At 41.2% G+C, this 14603-nt stretch overlaps 1 long non-coding RNA gene across 6 annotated transcripts; it reads left to right on the top strand.

Moving 5' to 3' along the window:
• The first annotated feature begins 1334 nt into the window (after positions 1 to 1334).
• LOC127342970 (uncharacterized) lies at positions 1335 to 7367 on the top strand. 6 transcript variants are annotated; one of them, XR_007876995.2, is made up of 4 exons: positions 1335 to 2965; positions 3259 to 3738; positions 3830 to 6153; positions 6239 to 7367. It is a non-coding gene; the product is annotated as an uncharacterized lncRNA (long non-coding RNA). The 6 variants fall into 6 exon arrangements; XR_007876994.2 differs by having other exon boundaries at positions 6229 to 7367; XR_007876992.2 differs by lacking the exon at positions 6239 to 7367 and having other exon boundaries at positions 1339 to 1773; positions 1902 to 2965; positions 3830 to 4745.
• The last annotated feature ends 7236 nt before the right edge of the window (positions 7368 to 14603 follow it).

The raw sequence follows: 14603 nt of genomic DNA, 5'->3' as shown, positions 1-14603 counted from the left end.
GAATTGACAACTCAGTTGTTAAGGCTTATAAGTATTCTTTACATCCCCTTGTGTCGAATCAATAAATTTGGGTTTTACTTCCCTCGAAGACTGCTGCGACCCCCTATACTTGTGGGTTATCAAGACTGTTTTCTGGCGCCGTTGCCGGGGAGGCATAGCTCTACTCATAAGTTCACCTGGGGAGTACACTCTACCTCTCTCTCTGTTTTATTTAATTTTGTTTTGCTTAGTTTATTTTTGTCTAGTTTATTTGTGCTTAGTTTATTTCTGTCTAGTATTATTTTGCTTAGTTTACTTTTGTCTAGTTTGTTTTTGTCTTGTTTTATTTTTCTCATATATCCAAAAGTCCATAAAAATTTGAAAAACCAAAAAATTAAAAACTGTTGTTATGGAAGAATGCATAACCATGTTGGAGCTCATAGAATTATATAATAATTATAGAGAATCAAGAACTGGTAAAGTCATGAGTGCTGTGATAGAAAAATTGAATACAATTGCTGAAATCTTGCTTAAACGCCATGATATAAATTGTTGCTCTAAAGAGGATACTAAACATCTGAAATTCCAATGTGGCTTTAGTGAGGAAGCTTTAATTAAGAACTACAATTGGAATAACTATATTCACCTTGGGTTCGAAGAAGTAGAACAATTTGTCTTATTTATGGGAGCTTCTGAGATCGAATCCTTCATGTCTAAAAATTATGAAACTTGTGTTGTTTGTAAGGACCTTAAAGATTATGTCTCTTCTATCCTTAATTTTTTGCATAGAAAGCTACAGTAATAATCCTTATATCATTGATTATAAAGAGAGACTCATTAATGCACAAGAATGCACTCACAATTTGCAGGAACCTGTGGAAGAAGAAATTGATGAACCTGAACGCTCATTGGATGAAAAAGAGGAGGAAATTGATGAACCTGAAAGCTCATTGGATGAAAAAGAAGAGGAGAGTGATGAACAAAAGGAGGAAGAATGGAATAGCTACCCATACCAACCTTCTAATGAGAGTAACTCTTTATCTCTTACACTATTTGATTGTCCTTCATGCTTACCGAAGGAGGTTGAATGTTATGTTCCTGTGGATTCTCTTGAAATATTCCCTATGAGTAAAACTTGTAAAAATAATTATGCTACTTTTATCTATGATAATCCATGCTATTTTGATAAATCTCTACTATATTAAATGGATAGAGGTGGTGAGATGGTTGGTACGTCCGTCCTCTCTCCAGCACAGAAAAATAATCGGCAAATCCGGCCGCTCACACCCTTTCCTCTCCCGATTAACGCAAAAAATCAGGAAAAGAAGTTATCCACGCACGTCTCCTCCTCGAATGATCCCATCCAAGTGCCAACCACCCACGACTCCCACCGTCAAAGAGAAGAGCAGTGAACCCAAGGGCCATGGTGGAGATTTTGGCTCGCATCAGGGGACAGCCGTCGGCTGACGGCGCTAGGGTTTGCCGCCGCCCCTTCCCATTGTCTTCCGGCTCCATCGCCACAGAGAGAGGATGGCGCTGCTCCTCAACCTCGCGTGGCGGCGCGCGTGCCCCGTCCTTGGGCTTGCTCCTCAGTATCCGCACCATTGGTGCCCTCTCCTGCCGCTGCAACACCGGCGAACTCCCAGGCATCGACAACGCCCTACCCTACGTGGTGCAGTGCCATCTCCGGCAAGAGGGCTGCCGCCCTACCCTCCCATGTTCATCCGCGCCGCCACTTATTCGGGGAGGGTCGCCCTCTCGATTCGCCACGCCTCCTTCCACCACGCAACTTCTGTATATCTCATCTCCATACTTCACCAGTCCGAGTGCGTTGAGATGGCCGTTGTCACTGCTAGATCAAGGACATCAACGATCTATTTCTTCTGTCCGGCGAGCATCTAATTTCTTTTTCTTTTGCATAGCCTGCGGAGAAGCTTTGTTCGCTGCCCTCTATGCGAGCCCATGGCGTACTATTCTGGAGGTGGGGGATTCCTCTGTGTTGCCCACTGCCATGTCACCCATTCATTCAGTGTAGCGACGTTGTTTTACATGGATGGACAAACCAAGGTCATGGTGATGCTCACGAATCTGAGGGGTACAGGTGAGTCTGAACCGGCACACGAGGTTGTCCCAGCCAGTGTGAGATGCAACCTTAGTTTCAGAGTAGCATGAAGCATGATACGTGATTACTTGCTATTTTCCTGGTACATAACATTTGGAAAAAAAGGCTCATGTTTCAGATAAATAATAATGATTTCTATTCATTCAACAATTTTGGTGTAGAATCTGTTCTTGTCATATTAAGCATATAAATCATAGGAGTTGCTTTAGATTATTAGAATCATCTTTAGCTGACCAAGTGTGCAGATAATAACACTTCTTTGCATTGGAATCTCTCATCTAAATTACTACCAGTTAGCTTATGAAATTCATTGTTAACTAAAATTGTAAAGTAGCTGATTGCCTGAATGTACTGTAGTAGTAGATAGTAACGTTATCTGACCACGATAGTTGCTAGCAATGCAAACCATGCATGTTAAGTAGAGACTCTACATAGATGAGTGTTAGTTACGTACGCTAGCACACAGTGCACACACATGCAAGTGATTGTTAGATATTTACACCACCACCAGTTTCCAGTTTGTCGGTTCCTTCTTCATCACTCTTCTATAAATCTTCAAGTGAAGCCAAGGCTCTCCCTTCAACAGTTGTGAAACAAAAAGAATGACACTGGTCTATTTCGTTTAATTTATTTATTGACAATTCAATCATGTTTCATAGAATATCATGAATTAATTTCCCCTTGCACATCATTTCTTTTTGTTATGACTAGCATGGTGTTTTTTTACTGCTGAGCGCTTTGGGAGATGGAGATCCGGATACAGTGGCGGTGGTGGTGATGACAGGGAAGCTAGGGTGAGCCTGATCTAGCCGTTTGCAGCAACGAGAGCAGTTCAAGCAAGACAAGGCCATGGCCTCCAATGAGGTCAGTTCTCTTTTTCTTCCTCATCAAAAGTTGCATGTCTGCCATTATTTGAAAAACGATTCCTGATGATACGTGTATATCTGAGACTTGTGAGCATTCCACAAGGATTTGGATCCTCACGATACAGTATATATGACAATCATGGATCTTCTGAAAATCGTTCGCTTTTTGTGTGGAAAGAGAATGTGCATTTTGAAGCAATTGTTTGGAATTCATCAATCTAGAATTCAGTTGCAGAAAAATGTCTAACACGTTCATTATATATGACAATGAAGAATTTCCTGCCAATTCAGTTGCAGAAAAATAGTTTTTTTACTGCTGAGCATGTGGTCGGTGAGGTGGGGATTGGCCGGTGCGCCATCAAGCCCTCCAGGGGGACGACGCCAACGCACTAGCACCGATGGTCTCCCTTCCGATGCCATCAAGTTTCCCTGCTGACGCCACCGATTCTCACTGCCTCCGCCGCCACCCGAAGCTGGATCTGGACCTTCTCCTCAACTCAGGTAAACAAGCCATATATTTCCAATGGATGAGATCTGAGATGATTTGATCGTTGATTGGTGCTTCAAGGGTTGCAATATATAGCTGCCTATCTGATGACTGCTGCAGCCTGCAGGGTCTCACACGCTCTGGCCCCTGATGCATATTGATGCAACGCAAAAAATATAAGTGTCAGACAGAGAGCTAGGCAACAGATGAATGATTAGACGTGATTTTCAAGTAATGGTGTATTAATGATATTATATAAGAGAAGAACGTTGTCAATTTCATAGGTAGGTGGTAAACGAGAGATGCTATCCTTCTTAATCTTTGTCATCAAAAGTTTACTGTTCAGAACCTCCTAATGGTTTTACTACTATGCAGGTAAAAGTGCAAAAAGCAATGAATGGTGCGCAAGTGCATATAAGTTTACTTATCACTGGGTATAATTTCTTCATCTAATTTACTAAGCAGACTTGTCATCCATGAACTAATTATAGGAAAGAGAAACAACAGTTGATGGAACTGGTATGCTCATACCTCATGGTAACATATAGTGTTGACGATTATCTTATTTATCCGCATACTTACTTTCTTGCCACCGTATGCATTATCTGAATCCTAAGCTAATCTACGAGAGTGCGTTACTTGCTGTCTACTATGATTGGTGTGCACCTCATAAAACAAGTAGTGCTGTCATTTTTGTGCAATGAGTACTGGTATACCAATCTGATGAGCAGAGATTATGAATCATTTTTTTGTTGATTTTCCTCTTTTGTGTGATAGAAGCAGAAAAGAATGTTACTCTGTATTGAGATCTATGTCCATGGGGTGAATAATTGGATTTGAGTGGAAAGTGAGTAGCAACTTTCAGGCATTGTGAACTCTCATTTCAGATGGCACGGTGAGGAACTTCCATGTCAAGGCTCGAGGTCTTCCTCAACAACCTGGACGAAGAGGGTGGTGTCGCCGGCTGAGACTACATATTTTTCGTCGCCGCCCCGGTGACCCTCATGACAGAGGATCCCGAGGAAAATAGAAATCAGTTACTTCGCGTTCTTCAGCCTGTGCAGCACACACATTTGTCCAAGAAGGCCTGATCGAGCCGGCGGTGCATGCTCGCAGAGAATGCGGCAGTGCGAGGTCAGGTAGGAGAACAGCATTAGCTTCATTACTGTGTGCCCCGTCGTCATGGTTGGCGTGACGCCTGCGACGAAGGTCCAGACCGGCGTCCCGCTCATTCGCTCCTTGCTATCTGGCGAGACTTTTCACGTGAATAAAAGCATCTAAATTCTTTTCCCATCGTGTTCTTCTGTATCTCTTCTTGTGATGTCTTGTCAAGTGTGATGGTTTCAGGCAACCTGGCGATGGTCCAGACGCTGAAACCTTGGCTTCCATCACGCTGGTCCAGATCAGCGATCTGTGCCGCCAAGTTGACCGAGTCCTCATCCAGCAGGCCAACAGGCATGATGCAACAACGGCAATTAGCAAATATTTTGGGACATGCGCACATACATGACGTGCCCATGTTCTTGTTCTTTCTCCATTTCTCCATGACCCGCATTCTCTATTGACGCAAGCACTACTCATAGCCATCTATTGCAAAACTGATGCATTTTTCTGCTGTTTCAATTGCAGGTTTGCAGGATATTTACGATTTTGGCATCGCTCATGTGTTACTAACATACTATAAGTTCACCGCCGCTAGAAAATCCACCCGATGCAGGTCTTTCAAGCATTTAATGGCCAGCCCATCTTCTAGCATGAGTACATATTACTGTATTAGAACAATTGTGAAGCAGAACCAATTGATGCATGGACCTACAGAAAATAGAAGTATCCACTTATAGTATATACAAACTATTAAAGTTACGTGTGTTATTACAATGAACTTTAGATAATTACTATCGAAAGTGGACAATTTTTTGAATATGTATTTCAAACAAACAAAATAGTTATGAGTAGGAAAGAAATATTCATTGATGTTACTTTTTGTGGTTATAGTTTACTTATTTTTCATAGTTAGCTCCTTTCCTCCATTGATCCATACTAGAATTGTCCAGAGTTTCCTTTTCGTCAGTAAAAATGTGAATGATGAAAGTTATTTAGTGTAGAGATGAATCTACCAACTTCAGGAAAATAGCTATAATAATTCTAAAGCAGCATTCTTGTGTAAGTTCTCAAACAAAACTAAACTCATGATACATGTATTTCTGAAGGGAGAAATAAGGTTATCTATACTATATCAAATGGCTAGAGGTGGTGTTCGATGGTTTGTACTGTTTGGAAGTACAATATAATCTCAAGATCTCACCTTTTATTATTCTTTCTCCATGTGTAGAGAGTATACGGTTCTTCTCCAAGGTGAGTAGCAAACATGTTTTCTCGCTTCTTGATTCGAACCCTTGCCCCAATTGTAACAAAGCAAAAGTCTGGTCTAATGGCTCATCTGAATCTTCCTGTTGGTCTGAACGGACATAGCATTCTGATTGACTAAAGATGAAAATCAAGTTTTGATGCAGAGCTATTTCATGTACTGCAAAGCTTTCGCATCATTATACAAAGCCTGTAGGAATCAGCAGCCTTCCAAGAGCCCCCAGGACCACCGTTGCATTGTAATCGACCACGTCTAAGCTTCTGCACTGCCAACTTCCGTGCCAATGACATGTTTGTGCTCGCCGGGATATACATCATAATGTTTGAAGGCGGTAAGTAACATGCTCTCTTCTTTCACTTTGATATCTGAGCTACTCGACCACACTATTGATTGATTGTGTCCCCAGCTTCCTCCAGCAATGATAAATGGATCTTGGTCATCAGCAATTGACTTTGCACATACGGCCAAAGTGTATTTTCTCTAAGCAATTGGTTTTTTATGCAATTAATTCTATGGGTTGTCATGTAGATGGTGGCCTCTGTGGTTTGCAGGTTTAGGTCGTGTGAATGTGTCATGCATATCCGAGAAAATGTATAGCTTTTAAAGAACCACCTCACTGTATGTAACATTATTATGGATATTTAGATTATCATGTGTTTATAGAACAGATTAACCTAATCTATTATGTACAAATGTTATAACGTGTTTAATATCAACAATAATTTGTCAGTATACATGACACATATTTGTTGTGTTGCACGATATTTGTAGCGCTGAAATAATTATGGTTCTTTTAGTTCCAACGAGAAGGATGATACGTCTCCGACGTATCGATAATTTCTTATGTTCCATGCCACATTATTGATGTTATCTACATGTTTTATGCACACTTTATGTCATATTCGTGCATTTTCTGGAACTAACCTATTAACAAGATGCCGAAGTGCCAGTTGCTGTTTTCTGCTGTTTTTGGTTTCAGAAATCCTAGTAAGGAAATATTCTCGGAATTGGACGAAATCAACGCCCAGGGGCCTATTTTGCCACGAATCTTCCAGAAGTCCGAAGACGAAACGAAGTGGGGCCACAGGGTGCCCAAACCCTAGGGCGGCGCGGCCCCCCCCTTGGCCGCGCCGGCCTATGGTGTGGGGCCCCTGTGCCCCCTCCTGACTTGCCCTTCCGCCTACTAAAAGCCTCCGTGACGAAACCCCCAGTACCGAGAGCCACGATACGGAAAACCTTCCAGAGACACCGCCAACGCCGATCCCATCTCGGGGGATCCAGGAGATCGCCTCCGGCACCCTGCCGGAGAGGGGAATCATCTCCCGGAGGACTCTACGCCGCCATGGTTGCCTCCGGTGTGATGTGTGAGTAGTCTACCCCTGGACTATGGGTCCATAGCAGTAGCTAGATGGTTGTCTTCTCCCCATTGTGCTATCATTGTCGGATCTTGTGAGCTGCCTAACATGATCAAGATCATCTATCTGTAATTCTATATGTTGCGTTTGTTGGGATCCGATGAATAGAGAATACTTGTTATGTTGATTATCAAAGCTATGTCTATGTGTTGTTTATGATCTTGCATGCTCTCCGTTACTAGTAGATGCTCTGGCCAAGTAGATGCTTGTAACTCCAAGAGGGAGTATTTATGCTCGATAGTGGGTTCATGCACATTGACACACAGGACGATGTGAGAAAGTTCTAAGGTTGTGTTGTGTTGTTGCCACTAGGGATAAAACATTGATGCTATGTCTAAGGATGTAGTTGTTGATTACATTACGCACCATACTTAATGCAATTGTCTGTTGCTTTGCAACTTAATACCGGAGGGTTCGGATGATAACTTTGAAGGTGGACTTTTTAGGCATAGATGCAGTTGGATGGCGGTCTATGTACTTTGTCGTAATGCCCAATTAAATCTCACTATACTCATCATGATATGTATGTGCATGGTCATGCCCTCTTTATTTGTCAATTGCCCAACTGTAATTTGTTCACCCAACATGCTGTTTGTCTTATGGGAAAGACACCTCTAGTGAACTGTGGACCCCGCTCCAATTCTCTTTACTGAAATACAATCTACTGCAATACTGTTCTACTGTTTTCTGCAAACAATCATCTTCCACACAATACGGTTAATCCTTTGTTACAGCAAGCCGGTGAGATTGACAACCTCACTGTTTCGTTGGGACAAAGTACTTTGGTTGTGTTGTGCAGGTTCCACGTTGGCGCCAGAATCCCTGGTGTTGCGCCGCACTACATCCCGCCGCCATCAACCTTCAACGTGCTTCTTGGCTCCTCCTGGTTCGATAAACCTTGGTTTCTTTCTGAGGGAAAACTTGCTGCTGTGCTCATCATACCTTCCTCTTGGGGTTCCCAACGAACGTGTGAGTTACACGCCATCAAGCTAAATTTCTGGCGCCGTTGCCGGGGAGATCAAGACACGCTACAAGGGGAGTCTCCACTTCTCAATCTCTTTACTTTGTTTTTGTCTTGCTTAATTTTATTTACTACTTTGTTTGCTGCACTAAATCAAATACAAAAAAAATTAGTTGCTAGTTTTACTTTATTTGCTATCTTGTTTGCTATATCAAAAACACAAAAAAATTAGTTACTTGCATTTACTTTACTTATTTCATAATGTTTCCTCCTAAGTTTGTTCTTAAAGATGTACCGGTAGGTCGAGGGTCTATCATTGGGAAAGACAATATAGAAGATTTTTTCACTCATATTAGTACGGTCGAAGATTTTGAAGATAGACACTTGGCAGAACTTGCCCCCACTTATGAAATTGCTGTTGCTTCTTTAGTACACGCATTAGAAGCTAGATTTGTTAATCTTAATCCTGTGATTCAACATATGTTTCTTACACTCAGTGATATGGAAGAAGGAGAAAAGAAAGATTTTGTATTAGAAACCCTTCTTAAAGAATTTGGGGGAATAGCGAGAGAAGCTAGAAAAGTTTTCACTAAATATAATATGCTAGGTTCTTATACCAACTTTGCCAGTACCCTTGAGAAGATGGAAAAGGATAGACAAAAGTACACTAATAAAGTTAATTATGAGGGGGATATTAAAACATCAATACCTTGCAAGCTCTTGGGAATGTGTGAGGCACTAGAAAAGAATTTTGATTGGATTGTTCCTGAAGATTTGTTTGATGAGAGTAGCAAGCCCAAGACTAATGAAAAGGGAGCTTCTGAAACTCACATAGAAAAGATAATATGCATAGTTGAGAACACTCCACACCCCGCTGAGAATGCACCACCCTTTGATAATACTTGATACACACTTTCTGCGCCTAGCTGAAAGGCGTTAAAGAAAAGCGTTTATGGGAGACAACCCATGTTTTTACCTACAGTACTTTGTTTTTATTTTGTGTCTTGGAAGTTGTTTACTACTGTAGAAACCTCTCCTTGTCTTAGTTTAGTGTTTTATTGTGCCAAGTTAAGCCGTTGATAGAAAAGTAAGTACTAGATTTGGATTACTGCGCAGTTCCAGATTTCTTTGCTGTCACGAATCTGGGTCCACCTCCCTGTAGGTAGCTCAGAAAATTAAGCCAATTTACGTGCATGATCCTCAGATATGTACGCAACTTTCATTCAATTTGAGCATTTTCATTTGAGCAAGTCTGGTGCCATTTTAAAATTCGTCAATACGAACTGTTCTGTTTTGACAGATTCTGCCTTTTATTTCGCATTGCCTCTTTTGCTATGTTGGATGAATTTCTTTGATCCACTAATGTCCAGTAGCATTATGCAATGTCCAGAAGTGTTAAGAATGATTGTGTCACCTCTGAATATGTTAATTTTTATTGTGCACTAACCCTCTAATGAGTTGTTTCGAGTTTGGTGTGGAGGAAGTTTTCAAGGATCAAGAGAGGAGTATGATGCAACATGATCAAGGAGAGTGAAAGCTCTAAGCTTGGGGTTGCCCCGGTGGTTCACCCCTGCATATATCAAGAAGACACAAGCGTCTAAGCTTGGGGATGCCCAAGGCATCCCCTTCTTCATCGACAACATTATCAGGTTCCTCCCCTGAAACTATATTTTTATTCCATCACATCTTATGTGCTTTTTCTTGGAGCGTCGGTTTGTTTTTGTTTTTTGTTTTGTTTGAATAAAATGGATCCTAGCATTCACTTTATGGGAGAGAGACACGCTCCGCTGTAGCATATGGACAAGTATGTCCTTGGTTTCTACTCATAGTATTCATGGCGAAGTTTCTCCTTCGTTAAATTGTTATATGGTTGGAATTGGAAAATGATACATGTAGTAATTGCTATTAATGTCTTGGGTAATGTGACACTTGGCAATTGTTGTGCTCATGTTTAAGCTCTTGCATCATATGCTTTGCACCCATTAATGAAGAAATACATAGAGCATGCTAAAATTTGGTTTGCATATTTGGTTTCTCTAAGGTCTAGATAATTTCTAGTATTGAGTTTGAACAACAAGGAAGACGGTGTAGAGTCTTATAATGTTTTCAATATGTCTTTTATGTGAGTTTTGCTGCACCGGTTCATCCTTGTGTTTGTTTCAAATAAGCCTTGCTAGCCTAAACCTTGTATCGAGAGGGAATACTTCTCATGCATCCAAAATACTTGAGCCAACCACTATGCCATTTGTGTCCACCATACCTACCTACTACATGGTATTTTCCGCCATTCCAAAGTATATTGCTTGAGTGCTACCTTTAAAATTCCATCATTCACCTTTGCAATATATAGCTCATGGGACAAATAGCTTAAAAACTATTGTGGTATTGAATATGTAATTATGCACTTTATCTCTTAATAAGTTGCTTGTTGTGCGATAACCATGTTCACTGGGGACGCCATCAACTATTCATTGTTGAATTTCATGTGAGTTGCTATGCATGTTCGTCTTGTCTGAAGTAAGAGCGATCTACCACCTTATGGTTAAGCATGCATATTGTTAGAGAAGAACATTGGGCCGCTAACTAAAGCCATGATCCATGGTGGAAGTTTCAGTTTTGGACATACATCCTCAATCTCAAATGAGAAAATTATTAATTGTTGTTACATGCTTATGCATAAAAGAGGAGTCCATTATCTGTTGTCTATGTTGTCCCGGTATGGATGTCTAAGTTGAAGAATAATCAATAGCGAGAAATCCAATGCGAGCTTTCTCCTTAGACCTTTGTACAGGCGGCATAGAGGTACCCCTTTGTGACACTTGGTCAAAACATGTGCATTGTGATGATCCGGTAGTCCAAGCTAATTAGGACAAGGTGCGGGCACTATTAGTACACTATGCATGAGGCTTGCAACTTGTAAGATATAATTTACATGATACATATGCTTTATTACTACCGTTGACAAAATTGTTTCATGTTTTCAAAATCAAAGCTCTAGCACAAATATAGCAATCGATGCTTTTCCTCTATGGAGGACCATTCTTTTACTTTCAATGTTGAGTCAGTTCACCTATTTCTCTCCACCTCAAGAAGCAAACACTTGTGTGAACTGTGCATTGATTCCTACATACTTGCTTATTGCACTTATTATATTACTCTATGTTGACAATATCCATGAGATATACATGTTACAAGTTGAAAGCAACCGCTGAAACTTAATCTTCTTTTGTGTTGCTTCAATACCTTTACTTTGAATTATTGCTTTATGAGATAACTCTTATGCAAGACCTATTGATGCTTGTCTTGAAGTGCTATTCATAAAAAGTCTTTGCTTTATGATTCACTTGTTTACTCATGTCATATACATTGTTTTGATCGATGCATTCACTACATATGCTTTACAAATAGTATGATCAAGATTATGATGGCATGTCACTCCAGAAATTATCTGTGTTATCGTTTTACCTGCTCGGGACGAGCAGAACTAAGCTTGGGGATGCTGATACGTCTCCGACGTATCGATAATTTCTTATGTTCCATGCCACATTATTGATGTTATCTACATGTTTTATGCACACTTTATGTCATATTCGTGCATTTTCTGGAACTAACCTATTAACAAGATGCCGAAGTGCCAGTTGGTGTTTTCTGCTGTTTTTGGTTTCAGAAATCCTAGTAAGGAAATATTCTCGGAATTGGACGAAATCAACGCCCAGGGGCCTATTTTGCCACGAAGCTTCCAGAAGTCCGAAGACGAAACGAAGTGGGGCCACAGGGTGCCCAAACCCTAGGGCGGCGCCCCCCCCCCTTGGCCGTGCCGGCCTATGGTGTGGGGCCCCTGTGCCCCCTCCTGACTTGCCCTTCCGCCTACTTAAAGCCTCCGTGACGAAACCCCCAGTACCGAGAGCCACGATACGGAAAACCTTCCAGAGACGCCGCCAACGCCGATCCCATCTCGGGGGATCCAGGAGATCGCCTCCGGCACCCTGCCGGAGAGGGGAATCATCTCCCGGAGGACTCTACGCCGCCATGGTTGCCTCCGGTGTGATGTGTGAGTAGTCTACCCCTGGACTATGGGTCCATAGCAGTAGCTAGATGGTTGTCTTCTCCCCATTGTGCTATCATTGTCGGATCTTGTGAGCTGCCTAACATGATCAAGATCATCTATCTGTAATTCTATATGTTGCGTTTGTTGGGATCCGATGAATAGAGAATACTTGTTATGTTGATTATCAAAGCTATGTCTATGTGTTGTTTATGATCTTGCATGCTCTCCGTTACTAGTAGATGCTCTGGCCAAGTAGATGCTTGTAACTCCAAGAGGGAGTATTTATGCTCGATAGTGGGTTCATGCCTGCATTGACACCTGGGACAGTGACAGAAAGTTCTAAGGTTGTGTTGTGATGTTGCCACTAGGGATAAAACATTGATGCTATGTCTAAGGATGTAGTTGTTGATTACATTACGCACCATACTTAATGCAATTGTCTGTTGCTTTGCAACTTAATACTGGAGGGGGTTCGGATGATAACCTGAAGGTGGACTTTTTAGGCATAGATGCAGTTGGATGGCGGTCTATGTACTTTGTCGTAATGCCCAATTAAATCTCACTATACTCATCATGATATGTATGTGCATGGTCATGCCCTCTTTATTTGTCAATTGCCCAACTGTATTTTGTTCACCCAACATGTTGTTTGTCTTATGGGAGAGACACCTCTAGTGAACTGTGGACCCCGATCCAATTCTCTTTACTGAAATACAATCTACTGCAATATTGTTCTACTGTTTTCTGCAAACAATCATCTTCCACACAATACGGTTAATCCTTTGTTACAGCAAGCCGGTGAGATTGACAACCTCACTATTTCGTTGGGACAAAGTACTTTGGTTGTGTTGTGCAGGTTCCATGTTGGCGCCGGAATCCCTGGTGTTGCGTCGCACTACATCCCGCCGCCATCAACCTTCAACGTGCTTCTTGGCTCCTCCTGGTTCGATAAACCTTGGTTTCTTTCTGAGGGAAAACTTGCTGCTGTGCTCATCATACCTTCCTCTTGGGGTTCCCAACGAACGTGTGAGTTACACGCCATCAAAGGACACTTGAGCTAATTTGGATATGTAGCAGTGGAGGTGTGGGGCATGCAAACAAAAATAAGACGAACATCACACTCTATGTTACCCATTCAAATTCATATGCAATCTCCCAAGGTTAGATTTTCTTAAACCGACATAAAACGATGTGTGTAGAATTTTTTGTTTAACACGGTACTAATAAGATTGGATCTCTTCAGGTCTAACACGGTACCAAATGTTGTTATGTACTCGCCAAAAAAATATGAAGGCATGTAACATTCTAATCGGTAGCCAATTTGAAGGGGATAAAGTGACCAAAGCTACTCTTTTTGAACACATGTTGCTTAGTGAGTGATTTCCTTGAGTAGGGGCTTACTGATTGAAATATGATATATAGATGTCTGCAGATCATCCTTGGCGACTGGTCAAAAGCTTTGCTGGAGAATTTTCTTGTCCATGAATATAAAGGCTTTGTGGGATTTTGAACTTCGTCAATTTAAGGCTCTTCTTCTATATAAAGTTGCACTTATTCTTCTCTGGATGTATGTGGTTTAGCTGGTGAATTTGTAGTTCATTTTGAGTTGTTTACTCTGTGCTTGGTGGTTAGGCTAAGAAGAAGTAGAAATGATTGGTGCAAGTTCGTTCTGTTCTTCTTTATTTCTTTTACCAGAGGGGATTGATAGTTTCAAAAGGACCTGTTCCTTTATCTCTAATAGTGGAACCCGGAGAACTTTGTTGCTTCGTATGAAAAAAATATTTTCCACAAATATAATATATTGGGTTGTCAATATAGAGATCTAATCTGATTGCTTGTTGCCGTACTCAATATCAGCTTTTTTGTGGCTTTCTTTTAATAATTGGTATGTCACATTTGTGCATCACCGAGCATGCCCATGAAGGTGTGGAACTGGTCATAGGAAGTTTCCTATGGTGCATGATTGGATGGCCTGAGCGCAAGGTGATGGAAGACGATAAAGTGATAGGAAGTTATTTGGCCTCCTTTGCCAAATTATCACCAGTTAGGCATTTTTCACAAACAATCAGCCATGTACCGGGAGCTTGCGCTTGATTTAGATGATATATAGTGCTACTCATTTCTGTATGTTTTACATTGTTCCCTCGATGTATATCTATAGTAATTGATATGGGATATGAAAAGTTGACATGATAGTCCATAGTTGTGACGATGCGTGATGCGGATTTAACAATATAGGATTGATTTTTCAAAGAACATTAACTACTCCCTATCCCTTCATGGAATAAAACTTCTGATCTCTGGTTAGCAAATGCACTGAAATCATGTAATTTCTCTATAATAAAAGAACAATTTAT

This window comes from Lolium perenne, chromosome 1 (genome assembly GCF_019359855.2).
Source record: "Lolium perenne isolate Kyuss_39 chromosome 1, Kyuss_2.0, whole genome shotgun sequence".
Lineage (NCBI taxonomy): Eukaryota > Viridiplantae > Streptophyta > Magnoliopsida > Poales > Poaceae > Lolium > Lolium perenne.
The sequence above is the reverse complement of the archived record's forward strand: the minus strand, read 5'-3'. Positions and strand labels throughout refer to the sequence as shown.